Raw genomic sequence first — 23787 nt, forward strand, 5'->3', positions numbered from 1 at the left:
ACAACTGTCCAGTTTGTGAAGTCCTTTGGGGCATAAATTCTTCCATTGTATTTCAGTGTCATACCATTGACAAATGTTGTAGTCTTAAGATCCATCCTATATTCAAGCACAACACAAATTTTAGGTACTTTGACAAACTACAATTACTTTGAAAAATCAAAAGTACAATGAGTCCCATTAATACACCTCAAGTTTTTATTCTTCCCAATCATATAAGTGTCAATTTCATGCTTTGGGAATAGCCTAAAAGGCTTTACAAGGCTTAGAGCATAAATGCTTTGGGAATAGCCTAAAAGGCTTTACAAGGCTTAGAGCATAAATGTGAAAAAAAATAAGGATTTACAATGATCTCTGAATACAAATTTGAAGTCTGTCATATGTAAGTGCAAAATGCTCTGTCAACTCCCGCAACTGATATAAGTGTAAAATGCTCTGTCAACTCCCACAACTGGTATAAATATAATCTGCTATGTCTAGTCCCTTAACTGATTCAACTCTAATCTGTCATGTCCACTGATACAACTTTCAATCATCTTGAAAGTTTAAAAACCTTAACCGTTGCTTAAATGGTAGGATTGTTGTGACTGTGAAACCGAATGTGAACGAATGGACTGACTCCGATTAGGAACTAGTCGGGAAATTTTGAGCATGGCTTTGATTGGTTTTTTTAGAGTTCTCTCCTCTAAGGATAAACTAATCTATGCTAATCTAGACTACACCAATCGTCGAAGCAAAGAAAAGCAAGAAATAATTTCTTTTAAATTGTTCTTTTTAATATCCTTAGGTTGCAAATTAAAAGCAAAAAATAATCTATTTTCCATTATTCTTTCTAATACACTAAGGTTGTGAGTTAATAAATTTAAATTTAAATAATAAAAACTATAAATTTAACTTGACTCCTAATCCTAAACCCTAAACCCAAATCCAGAAACCCTAAACCCTAAACTCCCAAACCTTAAACCCTAACTCCCAAACCTTAAAACCCTAAAACCTAACCCCAAAGCCCTAAACCCTAAACCCAAACCTCAAAACCCTAAACCCTTAACCCAAACCTCAAAACCCTAAACCCAAACCCCCAAACCCTAAACCCTAACCCCCAAACCCTAAGCCCTAATCCCTAAACCTTGAATCCCAAAACGTAAACCCTAAACCCTAAACGCTAACCCCCAAATGCTGACGCCCTAAACACTAACCCAAACCCAAACCCAAACCCTAAACCATAAACCCCTAATCCCTAACCCCAAACCCTAAGCCCTGACTCCGAAACCCCAAACCCCCAAACTCTTTTTTAATTCAAATTAATTTAACTTAATTCACAATCATAAAAAGTTTAAACTTTGACAAATATTAGTTTGAAATCACAAAATTTGAAATATAAATAAATTCAATTTAACTTAAAGTTTATGAAAAAATAAAGTAAAATTAAGAAAATAAGACATAAAATTTGAAATATAAATAAATTCAATTTAACTTAAAGTTTACGAAAAAATAACGTAAAATAAAGAAAATAAGACTTAAAATTAAATATTTAATATTTGCCTAGAAGAATATATTAATTCTCCCTAAAAAGAAATAAATTAAAGTGATAATAACGAATGTAAGTTAAACTACTTTTAAAATTTTAATTTAAAATGTAATAAAATTAAAATTATACTTTCTATATTCCAAAACAAAATGCTAGTTTAAATTAAACTAGTAAATTGAAAATGAAAGTGAAACTCATTTTAAATTCAAAAACAAAGTTTTCAAACACCAAGGTTTATAGTTTTGTTTGTTTAAGTTTCGACTAAATCACACACCAATCTCCTCTAATATGCCTCATTGATCGTAGCTCCCAAATTCTTCCATCAAAACATCTCTCCTTTATCTCTTCTTGATCGTCGCCCACTCATTTTTCCTCCTCATTGGTAAGATTTTCTATCTCGAGTGTACTTTCTCTTGTGCCCTTCCTCTCTAAATTTTCGTCAAACACCAAGGTTTATAGTTTTGTTTGTTTAAGTTTCGACTAAATCACACACCAATCTCCTCTAATATGCCTCATTGATCGTAGCTCCCAAATTCTTCCATCAAAACATCTCCTTTATCTCTTCTCGATCGTCGTCCACTCATTTCTCCTCTTCATTGGTAAGATTTTCTATCTCGATCGTACTTTCTCGTGTCCTCCCTCTCTAAATTTTCATCTCTCATCCATCTCTCTCACTCTTCTCTCTCTCTCTTTCCTCTCCGCTCTAGTCTATGTTTCCTCTCATCTTAGTCTACTCTCTCCCCTCCTCTTCATTTCCCCTCTCTCTCTCTCTCCCACTCTCTCCTCACCTTTCCTCTCTCTCTCACTTGTGCTCCCCACTCTCTCTCTCACTTGCCACGGCCTCCCCCCTCTCTCTCTCTCCCCTCCTCTCTCTCTTGCACACTGGCCTCGCCCCCCCTCTCTCTCTCCCCCCCTCTCTCCCTCTCGTTGCCGTGGTAGCGGCCTCCACCCCTCTCTCTCTCTCTCCCCCCTCCCTCTCTCTCGCTGCCGCGCCTCCCCTGCCTTCTCTCTCTCTCCCCCCTTCTCTCTTGTTGCCGCGACAGCGGCCCCGCCCTCTATCTCTCTCCCTCCCCTCTCTCTCGCTGCTGCATCCCCCCCTTCTCTCTCTCCCCCCTCCTCTGTCGTTGCCGTGGCAGTGGCCCCCTCTCTCTCTCCCCCTCTCTCTCGCTGTCGCGCCTCCCCCTCTGTCCCCCCCTCCTCTCTCGCTGCCGTGGCAACAACCCTCCCTCTCTCTCTCTCCCTCCCCCTCTCTCTCGCTGCCGTGCCCCCCCTTCTCTCTCTCCCTCCCTCCTCTCTCGCTGCCGTGGCAGCGGCCCCCCCTCTCTCTCTCTCCCTCCCCCTCTCTCTCGCTGCCGCGCCCCCCCTTCTCTCTCCCCCCCTCCTCTCTCCCCCCCTCCTCTTTTGCTGTCGCGGCAGTGGCCCCCCCTCTCTCTCTCCCCTCCCCTCCCCTCCCTTTCCCCCCCTCCCTCTCCCCTCCTCTCTCCGCTGTCGTGGTAGCGGCCTCCCCCCCTTTCTCTCTGCCCCCTCTCTCTTGCCACCCCCCTTCTCTCTCTCCCCCCTCCCCTCCTCTCTCGTTGCCATGGCAGTGGCCCCCCCTCTCTCTCTCCCCTCCCCTCCCCTCCCCTCCCTCTCCTTCTCTCTCTCCGCTGCAGCGGCAGCGGCCTCCCCCCTTTCTCTCTCTCCCTCCCCTCTCTCTCGCTGCCCCCCCTTCTCTCTCTCCCCCCCTCCTCTCTTGCTGCCGCGGTAGCAGCCCCCCCCTCTCTCTCTCTCTCCCTCCCCCTCTCTCTCGCTGCTGCGGCCCCCCCTTCTCTCCCCCCCTCTCTCACTGCCGCGGCAGCGGCCCCCCTCTCTCTCTCTCCCCCCCCCGCCCTCCCTCTCCCCCCCTCTCTCCGCTGCCATGGCAGCGGCCTCCCCCATCTCTCTCTCTCTCCCCCCCTCTCTCTCGCGCTGCCGCACGCCCCTTCTCTCTCTCCCCCCCTCTCTTGCTGCCGCAACAGCGGCCCCCTGTCTCTCTCTCTCCCTCTCCCTCTCTCTCGATGCCGCACCCCCCCTCTCTCTCTCCCCCCCTCCTCTCTCGCTGCCATGGTAGCGGCCCCCCCTCTCTCTCTCCCCTCCCCTCCCCTCCCTCTCCCCCCCCTCCCTCTCCCCCCCTCTCTCTGCTGCCACGGTAGCGGCCTCCCCCCCCCTCTCTCTCTCCTCCCCCTTTCTCTCTCTCCCCCCCTCCTCTCTCTTGCTGCCCCCCCTTCTCTCTCTCCCCCCTCCCCTCCTCTCTCGCTGCCGTGGCAGCGGCCCCCCTCTCTCTCTCTCCCTCCCCCTCCCTCTCGCTGCCGTGCCCCCCCTTCTCTCTCTCCCCCCTCCTCTCTCGCTGCCGCGGTAGCGGCCCCCCCTCTCTCTGTCCCCTCCCCTCCCCTCCCTCTCCCCCCCCCTCCCTCTACCCCCCTCTCTCTGCTGCCGCGGTAGCGGCCTCCCCCCCCTCTCTCTCATCTCCCGTGGCCTTTTCAATAATTTAATTTTTCCTTTATCATGTCATAAGTTTTACAACAAATATTGCTCTGGATGAGTCTTTGTACAAAGGATCTCCTGTGGCCTTTTCAATAATTTAATTTTTCCTTTACAATGAGTTTAGTACAAATGGGCGATCCAAACATTTGCTTGTTTGAATGTCCTTTTCTATCATGATCACAAAAATGAGCTATCCAAACATTTGCTTGTTTGGAATGTCCTTTCTATCATCACTTGTCGCTTGGGTGCCATCTTCATTCACTCTCATTTGACAACCACCACCACCTTCACTCTTTCTCGATATTTGAATGATGTTATCATGGGCATTCTTCATTTGCGCTATCTCCTTCTACTTCCTCCCGAGCGAGCATCTTTATGAACTCTGTAATGTGCGTGATAATTGGTTGCAGTAATTTTATTTTGTCTTCTACATCATACCCCATGTGCTTCTTTGTTTTCTTTGACCTTGATTTCTAGGATACTATGACTGTCTCTGTGGAAAGTCTTGAAATTGCTTCATGGTTTGGGACCCATTCCTTTTTCAAACGACTACTATATAATGTACTGTTATCTTGGTTCTCCTTCCTGCCCCTTGGCTCATACCATACCACTGTAAATGTTGTAGCTCTCCCTCGGTCATCCATGCTCACGTCAACTACTTTCGCAACCCAAAACTTCACGTTCTCATGTTCATCATCCGATGGTCGAACTGCAACAAAACAATGGACATCTATGTCTATTTGTGGCATAAACTCTCTCTTCTTGGGTCCACAATATGGATGTGGGAGCAATGATTCAAACTCATTTTCAAAGAGACCACATGCTGGACGCAAGTCATTACCAACATTTGGCCAAAATAAAGGCCGTTCTGCCTTAATATCATCTTCTCACATTTTTGCAAGGTCCTTTATCAATTGATAGGTCTTGCTAATTACAACAGTAGTGTGTTCCTTCCAAGAGGGCTTCCAATCAGGAAATCTCTGGAGCATTTCCTCTTTGTATGCAATAAAAGCTTTTAAGCCTTCTATTTCACCCTTGGATTTCTCGTTGAATTCTTTTATAGGAGCCCATGTTGGATGCATTTCTTTGCTCGGGATTGAAGTTAAGAGAGAGTAAGGTTCTTCAGGTTCCCATTTTGTATCAAGAGAATAGTGTTGCCATTGCATCACTGGTTTTTCATCCTTTAAGAAAAATCGAAAATAGTGTGGAGCACTATGACCTATCAGGGCATCACCACCTTTTTGTATGAAAGGTAGAATAAAGCTCTTCCAATCATACATCCTCTCAACCATTGAGCATATTGTTCCTTCCTTATGGCCACCAACTTGCCTCCCACATTTTCTTATCAAGTCATCCATTGTCTCCATGTCCTTGTGTTTTAGTTCTCTTGAAACTGTGCTAAATACCTGATCGATATCCTCATGTGTGTGCCCAACCAACAAAAACCAAACTTCAATCTCATTGAAGATTCTATGAGCGATTAGCATTGAGCAAAATGCAAAGAAGAGTACATTCTTATTCTCTCGTCTGCAATTGTCTGCTTGTACTCTCAAAGTTGCTGGTAGGTGACCTTTTTCTGCATGTACATTGTGAATTGCCTTCATAACGGATTTTACAACTTGATTGCTATCGTGTAGATGCAAGGAATCAATCCATATGTCTGCAAAAAACTTAAATCCGTGCACTAACACTCCACATAGATGTGTCTTTAAAAAGTATTTGCCTTGTAGCTTAGGTGGAGTGTTAACGAATCGAGGTAATGTTGTTGTATTTTGATCCATACCATCTACAATAATGCACATGTACTCATTTGGGTGAGAAATAGCTTGCTCCTTCCAAAATGTATATTTTATTCTAGAATGTCGAATAAGTCCATGATGAAATTCTCTCTTTCTTTTGTAAGCTTCTTTTTGTTCTGGAGATGTTGCACTCTCAAGTGCTCGCTTTAGATCATCACAGTTGTTGCACTTTGACATTTTTTGCCTCTTTGGGATTTTAACATGTCCAAATCTTTTTTTCCAAAGAGTATACAAAGTATGAAAAGATGCCGGTGCATGCCCTCTTTGCCTCTGTGTTTCTCCAATAGAGTTAAATACTTCTTTTTTGGTCAAACCTATCAGAAGATGCATTTCATAACTCCATAGTCTTGAAACCCCTCTACTCCAGAGAGAACATCACTCATTATACTATCGTGCATGATTTCCATAATTCCATAGTTACCTGCTTTTATCAGTATCCATGAAGCCATCCATGCTTGAAAATATAACACTTTTGACATCTTTGCCCAAGTTCTCAATGTGCATGAACTCATCCCCACCCCGGATAAGGCATCACTTGTGAAATATTTTTCTTTCTCGGTACCAATGAACTCATCGACTTCTGATAAGACATCAGTGCTATAGTTGAGTGCATTGGAATCATCCATCTCTGAAGGAATAGAGCTTGGTACATTGGCATATGCTTTCAATTCTTTGATGTTGTAGTATACATTATGTTTATCATTAAAAACCACATGCCGAGTCTTTCCAATCTTTGAAAATTTCATGCTCCATCTCAAATCCTTACCTACCTCATAGTAGGGACCATCCAATGACATTGAGTTATCATCCATACCATCATCAGTAAACTTTTGAATTCTCATCTGCGCAAATATCCAGTGTTCCACTTGTTCAAATCCCAGGACTTGACCTTCTGCTACATACTTATTTGCAAATGATAACATTTGTAAAATATCTCCCACTCTAAAATCCAAAGATATGCACTTTGTATTCCTGATGACATGTGTTGGATAAGTCTCATCTCTGTCCCATGCAAAAAATGCTTTGTTGGAAGTATTATAGGGCATAACATCTCCAAGGATTTCCATATCCCCACACTTATGCTTTAGCTCAACATGTGCATTAAGAATCCTTGATACGATAACCGCCACCTTATCTTCGCCAAGTCTTCTAAAGTGATAAATAGAATTTGGATCACTTTCATGGATTGTAGCAAATGCAACTACTTCTCTTTTGCAACATAAAATCACCTCCATCCCCAGAATAAATTTTGTAGCCATCTCCTTTGTGAGTTTCCTTTGCAACCAAGCTGTAACAACCATTATAAAGAACATTAGTCTCTTCTCAATAATCTACTTTATTAATGATTCAAAAATCTAGAACTTGTTTGAAAATTTAATTAGACACTAACCAATAACAACCGTAAACCAATAACAACCCTAAACCATAAACCAAAACAACCCTAAACCCTAAACCCTCAACCCTAACCAATAACAACCCTAAACCCTAAACCCTAACTCCCAAACCCTAAACCCTAAACCCTAAACCCTTAACCCTAACCCCCAAACCCTAAATCCTAAACCCTAACCCCCAAACCCTAAACCCTAACCCCCAAACCCTAAACCCTAGCTCCCAAATCCTAAACCCTAAACCCTAAGCCCTAACTCCTAAATCCTAAACCTTAAACCCTTAACCCTAACCCCCAAACCCTAAACCCTAAACCCTAACCCCCAAACCCTAAACCCTAACTCCCAAACCCTAAACCCTAAACCCTAACTCCCAAACCTTAAACCCTAAACCCTAAACCCCAAACCCTAAACCCGAAACCCTAAACCCTAAACCTTAACCCCCAAACCCTAAACCCTAAACCCTAAATCCTAAACCCTAACCCCCAAACCCTAAACCCTAAACCTTACCCCCTAAACCCAAACCACCAAACTCTAAACCCTAATGCCCAAACCCTGAACCCTAAACCCTAACCCTCAAACCTTGAACCCTAAACCCTAACTCCCAAACCTTAAACCCTAAACCCTAAACCCTACCCCCCAAACCCTAAATCCAAACCACCAAACCCTAAACCCTAACTCACAAACCCTAAACCCTAACCCTCACTCACAAACCCTAATTCCTAACTCACAAACCCTAAACCCTAAACCCTAACTCACCAAACCCCAAATCCTAAACCCAAACCACGAAATCCTAAACCTTAAATCCTATGAGTGTTTTTAGTAATATCATTTATTTAAGTGATAGTTTTAATTAGAATTCATAAGTAATAGTGGAATTGATAGTTGGGAGGGTGGTAGTGGGAGAAAGGAAGAGTGGGAAAGTGGAGAAAGGGAGTGTGGGAGGGTGGTAGTGGGAGAAAGGGAGAGTGGGAGAGGGAGTGGGAATGGGGGCGGTGGGGGTGGGGGTGGGAGGATGGGAGTGGGAGTGGGAGAGGGAGTGGGAATGGGGGAGGTGGGGGTGGGGGTGGGAGAATGGGAGTGGGAGTGGGAGTGGGAGAGGGAGTGGGAATGGGGGAGGTGGGGGTGGGGTGAGGGTGGGAGGATGGGAGTGGGAGTGGGAGGGGTGGGGAGTGGGAGTGGGAGGATGGGAGTGGGAGAGGGAGTGGGAATGGGGGAGGTGGGGGTGGAAGTGGGAGGGGTGAGGTGGGAGGATGGGAGTGGGAATGGGGGAGGTGGGGGTGGAAGTGGGAGGCGTGGGGGAGGAAGTAGGAATGGGGGAGGTGGGGGGGTGGGAAAATGGGAGTGGGAGTGGGAGAGGGAGTGGGAATGGGGGAGGTGGGGGGGTGGGAAAATGGGAGTGGCAGTGGGAGAGGGAGTGGGAGGATGGGAGTGGGAGGGGTGAGGTGGGAGGATAAGGGTGGGAGAATGGGAGTGGGAGTGGGAATGGGAGTGGGAATGGGGGGGGGAGGGGTGGGGGTGGGAGGATGGGAGTGGGAGTGAGAGGTGGAGGTGGGAGGATGGCAGTGGGTGGGAGAATGGGAGTGGGAGTGGGGGAGGTGGGGGTGGGGGTGGGGTGAGGATGGGAGTGGGAGGGGTGGGGTGGGAGGATGGGAGTGGGAATGGGGAAGGTGAAAGAATGGGCGTGGGCATGGGAGTGGGAATGGGGTGGGAGGATGGGAGTGGGTGGGAGAGAGAGAGAAGATAATCTAATAGAGAGGCCAATGGGAGAGGAGATAATGTTATAGAAGGACCAATGAGAGAGAAGCACTTAAAACCCTAGTTTTTCTTATATATACTCTCCTTCTCTCATTGTTTCTCTCATTTCAACAAGGAAGAGCAAGAGGAGAAACAAAAAGAGGAGGAAGAGCAAAAGCAAGCACAAGCATAGATCTCAACTTTTTTCCAGGTACTTTTTTTAAAATTTGTATTCTTTGAAATTTTATTATAGAGAGAGAAGTTAGAGAGACAAAAGTGAAGGAAAGACTTTTAGAGAGAGATTATAAGAGAGAGAGTCTTGCTGCCTCGGCAGCAAAAGAGAGAGAGAGAGAAAGAGAGAGGGAGAGAGAGGAGAGAAGGGGGGGGAAAGAGAGGGGAGAGAAAAGAGGGGGGAGAGAAGGGGAGGGGGGGGAGAGAGGTTGTAAAACTTATGACATGATAATGTAAAATTGCAAGCATAGCTATTGCTATTTTTTGGAGTACAAAAGAGGCTTCCATCATGTCTCATGTCTATATAAACCTTTTAATTTCTTGAATATTCAAGAGTGTTATAGTTTTTTGCATTGAAAGTAAAAAGAGTCTTACATGTCTCTTATGTATACATTTATGAAATGTTGTGAATCCTCAATAGCATGGTTTTTCATGGATTTAAACTAATAACTCGGATTTTTTATTTTAAGAATATGATTCTTATAAACAAGAAATACAAATTTAGGATTTAATAGTAGTTTTTGCATTATTTGTACAACATTGTAGAGAGATATTTTGAAATGTCTTATGTGAAAATGATAGTGCCAGAAAGTAAAGTTTTGATTATCAAATGACAGTTTCATAAAATAAACTTTTCAGTTGGGAAGGATTTTAAGGAATAGTCCAAAAGTAGACATATGAGTCCAAAATTAATGAAAGAAGTGTTTTCCTCCCCTTCAAGGGCAAGGTTTATTGTGCGTCTTTTTGCTGGTCCCTCATAGATTGGAGTTTCTCCAATGCTATCGGTTTTCTTGAACTTCAGATTCTCTGAGTGGTCGTGGCATTGATATTGGCGCACTTCCACTTGTATAATTCTTGAAGTATTCCGGCACTTCTCGAAGATCGGCCTCTGATGGGGTTGAACTAGCCTGACATGTGTCATTTGTACTGGGTGGCATAGTTGCATTTATGAATTTGTTAGGCTCTTCTTTTCTTTCTTTTTTTGAAGTCTCTTGATCGAGCTTCATCCGCACATATGGCTTATATTTTTGAAACTTCTTACGTTGGGAACTGTGGGGTAACTTTTCCACTAGTAAGGTGTTTCCAAGTAAGCGTTCATGTGCTATGCATATGCCTTCCAGTCCCTCAGGGGACCATTCAAGAAGCGGTGGTTCTGATTTTGAGGGAGCTGACTTTGCAAGGTACAATTCGACAATCCTTTTTTGGACTCATTCGAATTCATTGAAGTGCTCGGCCTTGGCTTTTCTGCGATTTCCTCCTTTAGCTTTCTTGCAGGATCTTCTGTTGTTATTCAACTACGGAGGTTCAACTTTTGGGAGCTTGACTGCCATTAGGGCATGTAGAATGGCTAGGTCATTATCAAAGATTTGATCTTCAATTTCAGCATTCGCACCCTCTGTTTCAAGGTCCCAAGGAAAATCTGAGTCATCATTGGTATGGGTACCTTCTTGAGGTTCATTATCCCATTCGAGGTCAGCCATAAAGAATGGCATCCCTAGATCGATTGGTTCTTCATGTGTCGGTGGAGGATCGACCTGTAGTGCATTAGCATCTATCTGTGAGAAGATGGGGTCTAATGAATGGCAGTTGTCGATGGTTTCCAATGTTTGTATCCAGTTATTGACATTGCTTTGTGAATCACCTGCTATGGCATGCTGTTGTAAGGGAGCTGATTTGCTCAAGATTGTCGTGGAAGATGTGTCATCCAATGCTCTAGGCACAATTGGTTTAATAGCACCCTGACTGCAGTGTCTCGATTCTGGATTGTCAATCTATCACTTCCCTAGTCATGGAGGACTGATGCTTCCCGTAACCAAGGACGTCCCAGTAAGATTTGATAGGATTTTTTGGGGAGATCCAAGATTGTGAATTGAAGAGGGAAAAGTGGACTCTTGCGATCTTTGTGGACACGCGATTCACTATTCCCAAAGGTTTAGCCCGTGAATCATCAGCAAGGCGTATGTTGAAATTAGCCTTTTGCATTGGTGGGAGACCCCATTCTTCATAGATCTCCTTTGATAGGACATTGACACCTGCTCCACCATCCACTATGGCTTGGACTTCATTATATGCCTTGTGGATCAACGGCACAGTAATGTTGTGTATGTCATCTCTCTCACCCATCCGCATAAAGATATCTTCAATGTCGTTCATAGGTGGAGGGGGATTTGCGAGTTCAATCCATCCTTTGAAACTCTCCCAGAGATTGGGACAATTCTGTAAGAGGATTCCGATGGGAATTGACACAGGGCAACTCAAGATGCTAGAGAGTGCCGCTCCTTCAAATTGACATGGCAGTACATATTGTTGTGGAGTCTGTTGTTGGAACAAAGGCTCGAGTACATTATCAATACTTTGTGGGGCCAAGTCATGGATTGGGTCTTGAGCTTGTTTCTCAGCCTCAAATTGAGCTTGTTCATTTTGGACCCATTGCTGAAGTACCTGAAAATGAGCCTTCTCCACCTCTGCATTCGGGTATGGAGCTTCTTTTATTTGAGGCTCAGGAGTTGATGTGGATGAGCTCGGTTGCTCATTGCTTGGCGGAGGTGGAGGCACTTGTGCTTTCTTTTTTAGAAGTCGCTTTGGTTGGATTGGAATGATAGGGTCCTTCGTGGCCTCTTTCTATTGGCATGTAATTACATTGATAGGTTGTGACTTTACACTTGCCAGACCCAGACTTTGATGGTCCACCCCAATGATGCTGATGGGGATGTCAGGCTTGACCTCTATTGGTACTGGGATCTTATTTTTCATGGGACAATCCATACAGGCATGTCCTATGCCACAATCTCTGCAGAGCGGTTGGAAAGTAGTTGGGCTACCACGATGAGGGCACTCTGCCATCCGATGATTTTCTCCACAACCGTAACACTTGATTGGTGCTCGATATGTGTTGGGTCGTACTTGATTTGCATAAACTGGTATGAGACCCTCTGATGGGATATCTCAAGGTGTATGCCTTAGGCACACCTTGGTTTCTATGTGTGAGTGCTAGAGGCACAGTTAGGTGCCCACAAGCACAGTTAGTGGTGGTGAGCCACATAGGATGATTGAGAGAATCTAGGAGTAGATTGGGGAGATGATTGTGGAGCTCTGAAGTCATCAGTGATGTCAGTGAGCATGTATGAGGTGCTTACTTAAGGACCTCACTCTTCTTCATTCCATAATGCAAGTATTCTGAGTTTTTGTCCACTCTTTGCTTTCCTTTCAGTTTACCAACATGGTATCAGAGCCCTTTGATCCCCCTTGAGCCCATTTCTGCCACATCATCATCTTATTCTTCATCTTCTTCTTCCCCATTTTCCTCCTTCTTCCCAAAATCTTTGAGAGCTTGGTTCTTTGCCTATAAATGACTATTGCCCAAATGCTCTGAGCTGTAAACTCCTCTACTATGGGCAAACTTCCACCTGCAATCAATTGAAAAAAAAACGTCTCTGTTGGCTGCCATTCCCCAAACAACGCATTTTTTGCCATTTCTTCTATTGCTCAATACTCCCTACCTGCTCTGCCATTGCTTGAGCCCTCTTAGGAGTGGATGGGCGACCTCAAGACAAAGATTTTGAATCATTTTTCAGCTCATTTGGTTTAGTAACAAAGGAGAAATCGTCAAAACTTAGGTTCAGCCTGTAGCACCATTTCGTCCAACCTCTGTGCTGGACCCTCTCTGGTATATGAGCTTTCTTTTGCTTTAGAAAGCCCTCTTTTCCTTGCTTTGAAGAGTGAGCTACAAGCCCTCCAAGTTCAACCTTTTGGTTTTGACAGTTTTTGACAAGTTTTTGAAGATGATGCTACATAAAATGCTACTCTAGCATTTCTAGCTTTTTGAAACTTTCAATAACTTCAATACAAGTGTGGCTTCAGTTTTGTTTTCAATTGCTAGACCTGGTTTTGATTGGAAAGTATTCATTTTAGCCACTTCTATGAAGCATGTAAGTGAAAGCATCATTGTTTGAAATTTGGTCACAAGACTTTGCTACATTAAATGCTTATATTTTGAAGCATTTCAGTTGATATTATAAGCCGTGTAAGAGAGAAGACACTGCCCAATACCTGGGTTAGCTCTCATGGCTTGCTTATGCAAAATATGTGAAAAGCCAAAACATAAAGCAATGTCTTGTTATGCTACAAAGGATGAAAATGTCAACCTGACTTCCTTGTTGAAGATTGCCAAAACAATGGTTGCCAAAAAGGAAGCAACTACAAAGCCAGAGATCTACCCTCTCATGGCACTTTTATTTGACTCCAAGTACAAGAAAAAGATGAAGATCAGATACCTAAGATATGCTTCTCTACACAACTATGGAGATGACAAGATAATTGTTCTCTTGGAGGATATGATTTTCAGATCCACTTGTTCTATCATAGTACCATCTTATAAGGCACTAGACACTACCCATGTGGTAAGACTTTGCCTTGACATGGACATTTTGCCTCCACAAGATGAGGCATCCCATGAAGATTATGCATTTTAAATCATCTCTATGTATGCTCCAGATCTCTCTTTTTATGTCAAGGTACTCAGCCTGGATAGTCCTCCAAAATGAATGAAAATAAACTATTGTGTTTTGTGTGTTTTGTAAACACCTCTGGTCACCTTATGATGTAGGCCATGTGTACGTTTTGCTCCATGGTACCTCCTGCAAACATTGTGTGCATGTACATGCAGGGGAGATAACCATTGGAAGGTCTTTTTGTATCCCTTTTGTTTACCTTACATCCAAGGGAACCCTTCCTAGCATGAGAACCTAGCCATAGATTTATCCTTGACCACCATGAGATGGCATGAGAAACTATGAGACTAGATGTATCCTTGACATAGCCTGAGGCATTTCCTTGAGGGGGGGTTTGATGGGATATCTCAAGGTGTATGCCTCAGGCACACCTTGGTTTCTATGTGTGAGTGCTAGAGGCACAGTTAGGTGCCCACAAGCACAATTAGGTGGTGGAGAGCCACATAGGATGATTGAGAGAATCTAGGAGTAGATTGAGGAGATGATTGTGGAGCTCTGAAGTCATCAGTGATGTCAGTGAGCATGTATGAGGTGCCTACTTAAGGACCTCACTCTTCTTCATTCCATAATGCAAGTATTCTGAGTTTTTGTCCACTCTTTGCTTTCCTTTCATCAGTGATGTCAGTGAGCATGTATGAGGTGCCTACTTAAGGACCTCACTCTTCTTCATTCCATAATGCAAGTATTCTGAGTTTTTGTCCACTCTTTGCTTTCCTTTCAGTTTACCAACACCCTCTGCACCTTCTACATAGTACACTGGGTACTCTGCTTCATACTCAAATAGAGAGTCTACTTCCTCGGCTTGTAATTGATGTATTGGAACTGCCTAAGGAGCTGGGTTTGGTGCTCTTGGATACGGTCGTGGATTCGGATTCCTAAGTAGTTGTGGGACTTGTGTCCGAACGGGAACAGGATTTAGCCTCGGAGTTGGTGGCGCTTGTGTAAGTGCCAGTTGCCTGTATACTGGCATGGGTGCCGCTTGGTATTGTGGAGGTCGAGGCGGATTGTTGCGCAGGTTGAAGATGCAACTGTTCTCATCATGGCCGCCGACGGCACAGATATGGCACCACAACTGTGTCGGTGGATTTGCTTGTGCAGTGATCCTTGCTCTTAGGACAGGGCATTCATTTGCTGTATGATTTGCCAAGCAGTGTGGGCACCAGACATTTTCTCGCCATGGATATGTTTGAGTTGGTGGCTGAGACAACTGGAGTTTTTGATCCATGGCCTACATCATATCTTCTTTCAGCTTCAAGGTCATGGCCTCTAGGCGATCTTCATTGGATGTTTCGGTAGTGTCCTTTGATTTACCTTTTTTCGAGTGCTTATCTTGTGTATTTGATTTGGCGTCATCACTGCTAGTGTCTGAGTCTGTCATGCCATCTTCAATGTCAATGGCTGCCGCATGAGCAACATTGAATGTTTCATAGCTACTTATCTTTTTCATATCCTTGCGGATTTTCTTTCTTAGACCTGCTATGAACCATGCCGTGAGGTACTTTGCATCTAGGCATGGGTCACATTTGGTGATCAATCTATTCATCTTTCCCAGGTATGTGCGAACATCTTCTCTCCGGCCTTGTTCGATCTTGCTAAGTTGGAGAGCGGGATCATCTTGTAGCCTCTCTGTTTGAAAGTGTCGTTTGAATTCGGTTTGAAGTAGGTCCCATGTGGCACATTCTTCCATGAGAAGGTCGAGGTACCATTCTGACGCTTCATCAGTTAAGGCCATTGGAAACCAAGCCACCTTGGTTTCATGGGATTGATCACCACCTGCTCGACATGCAGCATCAAAATGCTGGAGGAAGCGAGCTGGGTCTCCTCTACCATTATATTTGGGAAGTTCCAGTTTTTCCAAGGGGCGTCAGCCTTGATTGTTGTGATTTTGTCGATTGAAGAAGTTGTCAGCCTCTGCATCAAATTCGATATCCCCATCATGGTCATGACAGCGTCCAGCCATGTTGGGGCGTGGAGGAGTTAAAGGGAGTTGTTGAATCTCAGGGGGGGATTCGAGGTAGAGGATTGGCGGGGGCGGTTGCTGCAGTGGAGTTAGATGTGGATGGGGTGAGCATTGGAGTCGAAGTCATTGGTCGGAACATAACTGCATGCAGATTGTGCGTGATTTGCTAAGGGTGTCGCTACCCCAAGTGCGGGTGTGGAGGTGGTGCTGTTAGGAGAGTTAGAATGGTGTTAGTTTGTGTAGGGACCGTCGTGTTAATAATGTGCCTAAGATTGTCCTATGCATGTAGGGAAATGTGTCGGTGCAGACAAAGCATTAATTGGAGGTCACGACGTGAAAATACGAGTGAATTAGTGCAAAATGAGGCCCACACGGGGGCGCAAATGAATGAGTGCTAGGGGTGCCAAAATGGTGTGCAATGGGTTGGAAAAATACCCCGTAGCATGGTGTTTCTGTATGTGAAATCTAGGTTTAAACGGGGTTTAGTTTGGGTCCCAAACGGATGAATTACGAGGGGGTAAAGTAGGTTTGGTAAAATTGGGGTTGGGGGGTCCTAATGGTGGTGTGAAGGGACTTTAAGTCCAACTGAGGGGTTGAAACCAAGTTGATCTAGTTAGACTAACTAACCTATTTGTCTAGTTAGAGGCTAATCAGTTAGTGTAACCTAGCCTAGTGAGGGTTAGACTGACCATAGTTAATTCAACTAACTTAGTGTAACTAACTACAGTTAAGTTAACTGAGATGAGGTTAAACTAATCGAACCAAGGGCAAAACTAACCTAGCGTAGGTTTCTGCTAACTAACCTAGCTTAACCTAATCTAATTGAGTTAGAATAACTAGCTTAGGGTTAACCAACTAACCTAACCTAACGTAGGTTAAGCAACTAACCTAACCACAATTAGTCACTAACCTGAGGTTAGATTTAGGTTAGGTTTTTTTTTTTTTTTGGGTTTTCTGTGGGGGGTTCCCGACGGCGGTGCCGGGGGGGCAAGGGGGTTTTCGCAAGGGAGGGGGGCTGCATAGGGGGGGTTGTTCGCAAGGGGGGTTTTGTCAAGAGGGGTGAGCGGAGAGGGGGGCGAGGGGTGAGGGGAGAGGGGGGCGGGTCGACGAGGGAGGGTAGGGGGTGGGGGCGGCGAGGGCGGTCGGGGGGCGAGGGGTGGCTGGTGGGGTTGGGTGACGGGGTGGGCGGAGAGGGGGTTTGGTGGAGAGGGGCGACAATGCCTTGCAGCACCGCGGGTCACGAGTGTAAAGAATAAGGGAGAGAGATAGGAGACTCAAGTTCAGCTTTCTTCACAACACACAAAAGAGAGAGGACACAAGGTTGGAGGGTGAAGCCTTTCTTCACTTTTGCACACAACAACAACACAATACAAGAGGAAAATACCCTATATGTCAAACCCTAGAATACGTGGTTCATATGTGAACCCAAACCAAAAACATACGTGGTAATCTAACTACACCACGAGTACAACTAACATAGGCGGTGACATAAATGATAGTCATCCAGGAGATGTATCGTGGGTAGAGCTTGATATCTCAACACTCCCCCTCAAGCTCAAATCCATCTCACATACACCAAGCAAGCTCCTAAATCTGCGAAGCTTCTCGGTACCCAATGCCTTCGTAAAAATATCAGCCACCTGCTCCTCAGTGCTGACATAGACAAGATCAATCTCACCAGCTAGAACCTTCTCTCTCACAAAGTGATAATGCACCTCAATGTGCTTCATTCTAGCATGATAAACTGGGTTATTAGCAAGCATGATGCTGCTAATGTTGTCACAATGAATGACAACTGCTGCATGAATTGACTGTCCCATATCTGCAAGTAGCTTCCGTAACCAAGCTACCTCACATGCAGCCATTGCTGCACCCCTGTACTCAGCCTCTGTGCTCGACAAGGCAACTGTTGGCTGCTTCTTGCTGCTCCAACTGATGGCACCACTCCCAAGGGAAAACATAAAACCACTAGTAGATCTCCTGTCTGAGACACTACCAGCCCAGTCAGCATCTGTGTATCCATGTACCTGTAATGCACACCCAGCTTCATAAAACAGTCCATAATGCAATGTGGACTTCACATACCACAGTATGCGCCTAGCCGCATCCAAATGTGGCTTCCTCGGTGCCTGCATAAACTGACTCACCAGCCCCACAGCATAGCTCAAATCTGGTCTGGTTATAGTCATGTAAATCAAGCTACCTACTATGCGCCTGTACATAGTAATATCTTCAAGAAGCTCACCTGTCTCTGCATTGAGCTTCACATTCTGCTCCAATGGAACAGAAATAGGCTTACAGCCTGTCATCCCATATTTGGACAGCATGTCCAAACCGTATTGCCTTTGCAACAGCCATATCCCACTCGAGGATCTAATAACCTCAATGCCCAAGAAGTAACGCAGCTCTCCCAAATCCTTGATCTCAAATTTCTGCTTCAACAGCAGCTTCACTTCATTAATGTCTGCATCACTATCACCTATAATAATCAAGTCATCAACATAGATGACTATAAGCACAATCCCTCTGTTTGTCCTTTTCACATAAAGTGAAAAATCTGAATTGGAAATCTGAAATCCAATAGTGACAAGATATTGCCCTATCTTGTCTGACCATGCCCTCGGCGCCTGTTTTAAGCCATACAAGGCTTTGCGCAACCTGCATACAAAATCGGGATGTGAATTATCCTCATAACCTTCCGGCTGCATCATATAAACCTCTTCCTGCAAATCACCATGCAAGAAGGCATTTTTCACATCCATCTGATGCAAAGACCATCCCTTTGCAGCAGCCATAGCAATTACTGCTCTCACGGTTGCCATCCTTGCAACTGGGCTGAAAGTTTCCTCATAGTCAATTCCATATGTCTGCGCAAAACCTTTGGCAACCAATCTTGCCTTGTACCTGCTAACAGACCCATCAGCATTGTGCTTTACTTTGTAAACCCACTTGCAGCCAATAGCCTTCTTATCATGAGGCAAAGGCATCAAATCCCAAGTGTGGTTTGCATCCAAGGCAGCCATCTCTTCATCCATAGCTGCTTCCCAATTTTTATGCCCTGCTGCATCCTCAAAACATGTGGGCTCTGGCTCCTCTAGAACCTTGACCATATAAGCATAGTGATGTGCTGTATACCCATCATATCTCAGCCTGTCAACTGGATACTTAATACGAGTGGACCTCCGTACAACTGGATCAGTTGCAGGAGTCTTTAAATCATGCCTGCTTTTCCTTGCACCAAGTGTAACAACAGAAGGAATCCCAAGTTCCTCATCAAGGCTCATTTCAGAGCCACTTGACTCTCCATCAACATGAGAGCTACCAGCAGACACATCAAACACTGGAGCATGGTCCACTTTTTCTTTTCCCTTATGTGACACCTGCACAACACTATCAGGACTGCCATGTGCCGATTCACTAGATCTCAATCTCCCTGTCCATGCATTAGATCCACTAGTAGAGGACTCTCTGGGTCCACTCAAGGCTTGAGATTGCTGCTCTGGATTTATTGCAGCATTCCCATTTCCTGCATCTGCATCTCCTACCATAACAGTTGGTGCATACCAGCTGCTCATTTCATCAAAAACAACATCTCTGCTCTCTTGCATTTTGCGGGTGGAAGGGTTATAACAGCGATACCCTTTCTGGTGCAGAGCATATCCAATAAAGATGCATTTTTCTGCCTTTGGATCCAGCTTTGTTCTCTTCTCATCAGGAACATGAACATAAGCTATGCAACCAAATACCTTCAAGTGAGAGATATCTGGTTTTTGGCCTGTATACATTTCTTCAGGCGTCATGCCATGGACAGCTGCAGTGGGGGTCCTGTTCATAATATAAACAGCAGTTGCTACTGCTTCAGCCCAAAAATAATCAGGCATGTTTTTCTCATTTAGAATCGCCCGTCCTACTTCTGCAATATGCCTGTTCTTCCTTTCTGCAACCCCATTCTGCTGAGGGGTAGACCTGCATGAGTACTTCCTTTGAATTCCCTGTTCTTTCAGATATTCACTAAATTCTTCTAAAAAGTACTCTCCCCCTCCATCAGATCTTAGCACTTTAATATGCACACCTTTCTCTTTTTCAACCATGGCCTTAAAAGCCTTGAAATGGCTGAACACTTCACTTTTGTGCTTCATAAAATAAATCCACACCTTCCTAGTGTAGTCATCAATAAACGTCACATAATAATGGCATCCACCAATAGAAGCAGTTTTGGTTGTCCAAACATCTGAATGGATCACTTCCAAAGGTCTTCTGCTCACCTTAGCATTTTTGGGAAATGCATGTCTGGCCTGCTTACCCATTTGGCATGCTTCACATACCTTTTGCATTCCCTCAACTCTGAATTTAGGCAAACTTGCAACAATGTTTTTCGTTTGCATAGATTTCAGCCTTTGTATGTTCACGTGCCCAATGCGCTTGTGCCATATCTCAATATCTGCAATGACACCTCTCCCATGCGCAAACATAGCAGCTTTCACCTCAGGCATATCAACATCCAAGGTGAACATTCTGCCATTTTTGTTGCCTTTCGCAACCAAGCGGCACTTATTTTTCAAGTCCTCAACAAAGCATCCATCAGGATTAAATCTAACCTGTAGACCTTGCTCAACCATCTGGCCTACTGAAACCAGGTTCTTAGTGATTTTTGGAACATGAAGTACATCTGCCAAGTACTTTGTTTTGCCATCCTGCATAGCCAATGGCACTTTACCAACCTGCGTAATTGGGTGCACAGTATCATCACCTGTTTCAACATAACCTGGCTTATCCAAATTTCTAACATCATGAAACCACTCACCATGACTGGTCATGTGGTTAGAGGCACCTGAATCAACATACCAAACATCATTGCAAGCTGCAGCATCTCCTGACATGGAGTTAACCATATGCTGCATCACAAAAAGGTGCTCATTTCTGTCGTCACCATGCCCACTTGATGATGCATAGTTGCTTTGCTGCAACTTCCCACTTTTGATGTCATTCTGCTTTTTATAGCATGTATTCTCCTTGTGTCCAGGCTTTCCACAATAATAGCATTCTGTGCTGCTATTTACTTGCTGGTTCCTTTGCCATGAACCACGGCCTCTTTGGCTCCCCCTGCCTCTAGAACTACCACGTCCTCCTCCATAGGACTGGTTTTCCTGTTGTTGCTGTTGGTTCTGATTTCCTGCACGGCCACCAAAACGGCCTCTTCCTCTACCCCTGCCTCTACCTGTATTCGAGTAGAAAGCAGTCTCTTGAGAAGTTGAGGTGGCTGAACCACCATTCCTTTGCTCTTCACTCAGCAAGAGAGCAATAAGTTCCTGAAAATCAGGAAATGTTTCACGGACTCCAATGGATGTCTGAAACTGTGCATAATCTTTCCCAAGACCATTCAAGGTCACGGACACTAAGTCCTCATCATCAACAGGTGCTCCAATGGAGGCAAGAGAATCTGCAAGGCCTTTCACCTTCAAGGAATACTCATTTATATTCAGATTTTTCCTTTGCACATTGTGCAACTCCTGCTTTAGCTGCATCTTTCGTGCTTTGGTATTTGTGCTATACAGCTTCACCAATGTATCCCATGCCTCCTTAGGCGTCTCTAGATCCTGTATATGCACAATCATAGAATCTGAAATGCTAACAGACAGCCAATACAGGCATTTTCTGGCTTTTTCATGCCATTCTTTAAAGGCCTTCAATTCAGCAGGAGTAGGAGCAGCACCCAAAACTGGTTCTGCAGTTTCACCACTGATGTACTCCCAAACTCCCTTTCCCATAAGGAAGTTTGTCATCCTGAACTTCCATGCTTGGAAGTTGTTCTTGTCAAGCTTCTCACTGACAATGGTAGACAGATTCTCAGACATTTTACAAATCACGAATTGCAACAGCAACCTGTAAACACAGCAAATGCCTCACAAGGGCAGATAGCAAAACTTCTGCAAAAAGCCTCACAGGGGCAGATCTGCAACACTGACGAAAGTGGTATTTCACCACACAGTCACTTCCTAGTGACGATTTTGCATCAACTGGCAACAGGCATGAATCCGCAACTCCCAATATCTCTGCACACAGGCATACGATGCAATTTCTGTGGCACCTTTCAACCGACTAGCCGCGCCAGCGAAAAACAGGGCCTTTTTCTGAGTGCCTGCGAAGAACTTGCGCCTTCAGAACGGGCCCAGAAACGGCCTCAAATCAAGAAAATAAAGTCACCAAGGGCTTTGCCCTGCCCCGCAGCATATACTGCGCTCTCGCCACACCGCGAAGGGCCTCTCAATCTGAAACAGTGCACTCCTGCACTTCTGGCAGTGCTACCTGCAGAGATTTGCTCCCAAACTCGAAATAGGAAAGCAACACTGGTCCTCTTACCAGGACACCACAAACTTGGCTTGCTTTCTTGAGCTCCTTACCACGAACAGGGCTCTGATACCATGTAAAGAATAAGGGAGAGAGATAGGAGACTCAAGTTCAGCTTTCTTCACAACACACAAAAGAGAGAGGACACAAGGTTGGAGGGTGAAGCCTTTCTTCACTTTTGCACACAACAACAACACAATACAAGAGGGAAATACCCTATATGTCAAACCCTAGAATACGTGGTTCATATGTGAACCCAAACCAAAAACATACGTGGTAATCTAACTACACCACGAGTACAACTAACATAGGCGGTGACATAAATGATAGTCATCCAGGAGATGTATCGTGGGTAGAGCTTGATATCTCAACAGGGAGGAGGTAGGGCGGGCATAGAGGGGGTTCGGGGGAGAGGGGCGGCACTACCTTGCAACACCGCAGGTCGGGAGGTAGGGCGGGCATAGAGGGGGGCGGGGCGGGCAGAGGGAGTTCGAGGGTGTGGGGGAGAGGGCACGAGCGGAGGGGTTCGGGGGTGTGAGGGAGAGGGGCGGCGTTGCCTTGCAGCCTCGCGGGTCGGGAGGAGAAGGGGCATGCGTTCGTAGAGGGGTTGGGGCGGGTGGCGGTGCTGGCAGGGCGGGGCGGCCATGCTGTGGAGTACGGTCGCATGCATCACTGCGGGCAGTGCTACACACGGAGGGGTGGGGGGTGGGTCACAGAGCTGCCGCGGGCTATGCTACATGCGGAGGGGTGAGGGGTGGGTCGCAGAGCCACCGCAGGGCGGCTGGGGGGGGTTTGGGTTGACACAGAGGGGGGTAAGGGGGAGAGAGAGAGAGGGGGTGCGGGAGAGAATGAGGGGAGAGAGGAGAGAGTGAGACAGAGAGGGGGGAAAAAAGGGAGAAGAGAGGAGAGAGAAAAGAGAGAGAGGGGGGAAGGGGGAGAGAGGAGAGAGAAAAGAGAGAGAGGGGGATGGGGAGAGAGGAGAGAGAAAAGAGAGAGAGGGGGAAGGGGAAGAGAGGAGAGAGAAAAGAGAGAGGGGGGGAAGGGGGAGAGAGGAGAGAGAAAAGAGAGAGAAAGAGAGAGGGAGGGTATGGGGAAGAGAAAGAGAGAGTGTGTGTTAGAGAGAGGTGGTGCTGTGGGAGGGGGGAGGTGGAGATGGAGGGGGAGGGGGGGTGGAGATGGAGGGGGAGGGGGGAGGGGGGTGGAAATGGAGGGGGAGGGGAGAGGGGGAGGTGGAGATGGAGATGGAGATGGAGGGGGAGGGGGAGAGGGGATGTGGAGAGGGAGGGGGAGGGGGGAGAGGGAGGGGGAGGGGGAGATGAAGGGGAGGGGGAGGGGGGTGGTGGAAGGGGGAGGGGGAGGAAGTGGTGGAGATGGAGGGGGAGGGGGAAGGGGAAGGGGGAGGTGGAAATGGAGGGGGAGGGGGAGGGGAGAGGGGGAGGTGGAGATGGAGGGGGAGAGGAGAAGGGGAGGTGGAGATGGAGGGGGAGGGGGAAGGTGAGGTGGAAATGGAGGGGGAGGGGAGAGGGGGAGGTGGAGATGCAGGGGGAGGGGGAGGGGAGGTGGAAATGGAGGTGGAGGGGAGAGGGGGAGGTGGAGATGGAGGGGGGAGGTGGTGGTGGAGATGGAGGGGGGAGGGGGGAGGTGGTGGTGGAGATGGAGGGGGAGGGGGAGGTGGAAATGGAGGGGGAGGGGAGGGGGAGGTGGTGGTGGAGATGGAGATGGAGGGGGGAGGGGGGAGGTGGTGGTGATGGAGGGGGAGGGGGAGGTGGAAATGGAGGGCGAGGGGGGA

Source organism: Dipteris shenzhenensis, chromosome 25 (assembly GCF_047967505.1).
Source record: "Dipteris shenzhenensis isolate YYH24624 ecotype China chromosome 25, Dip_SZ_1.0, whole genome shotgun sequence".
NCBI classification, from domain to species: domain Eukaryota; kingdom Viridiplantae; phylum Streptophyta; class Polypodiopsida; order Gleicheniales; family Dipteridaceae; genus Dipteris; species Dipteris shenzhenensis.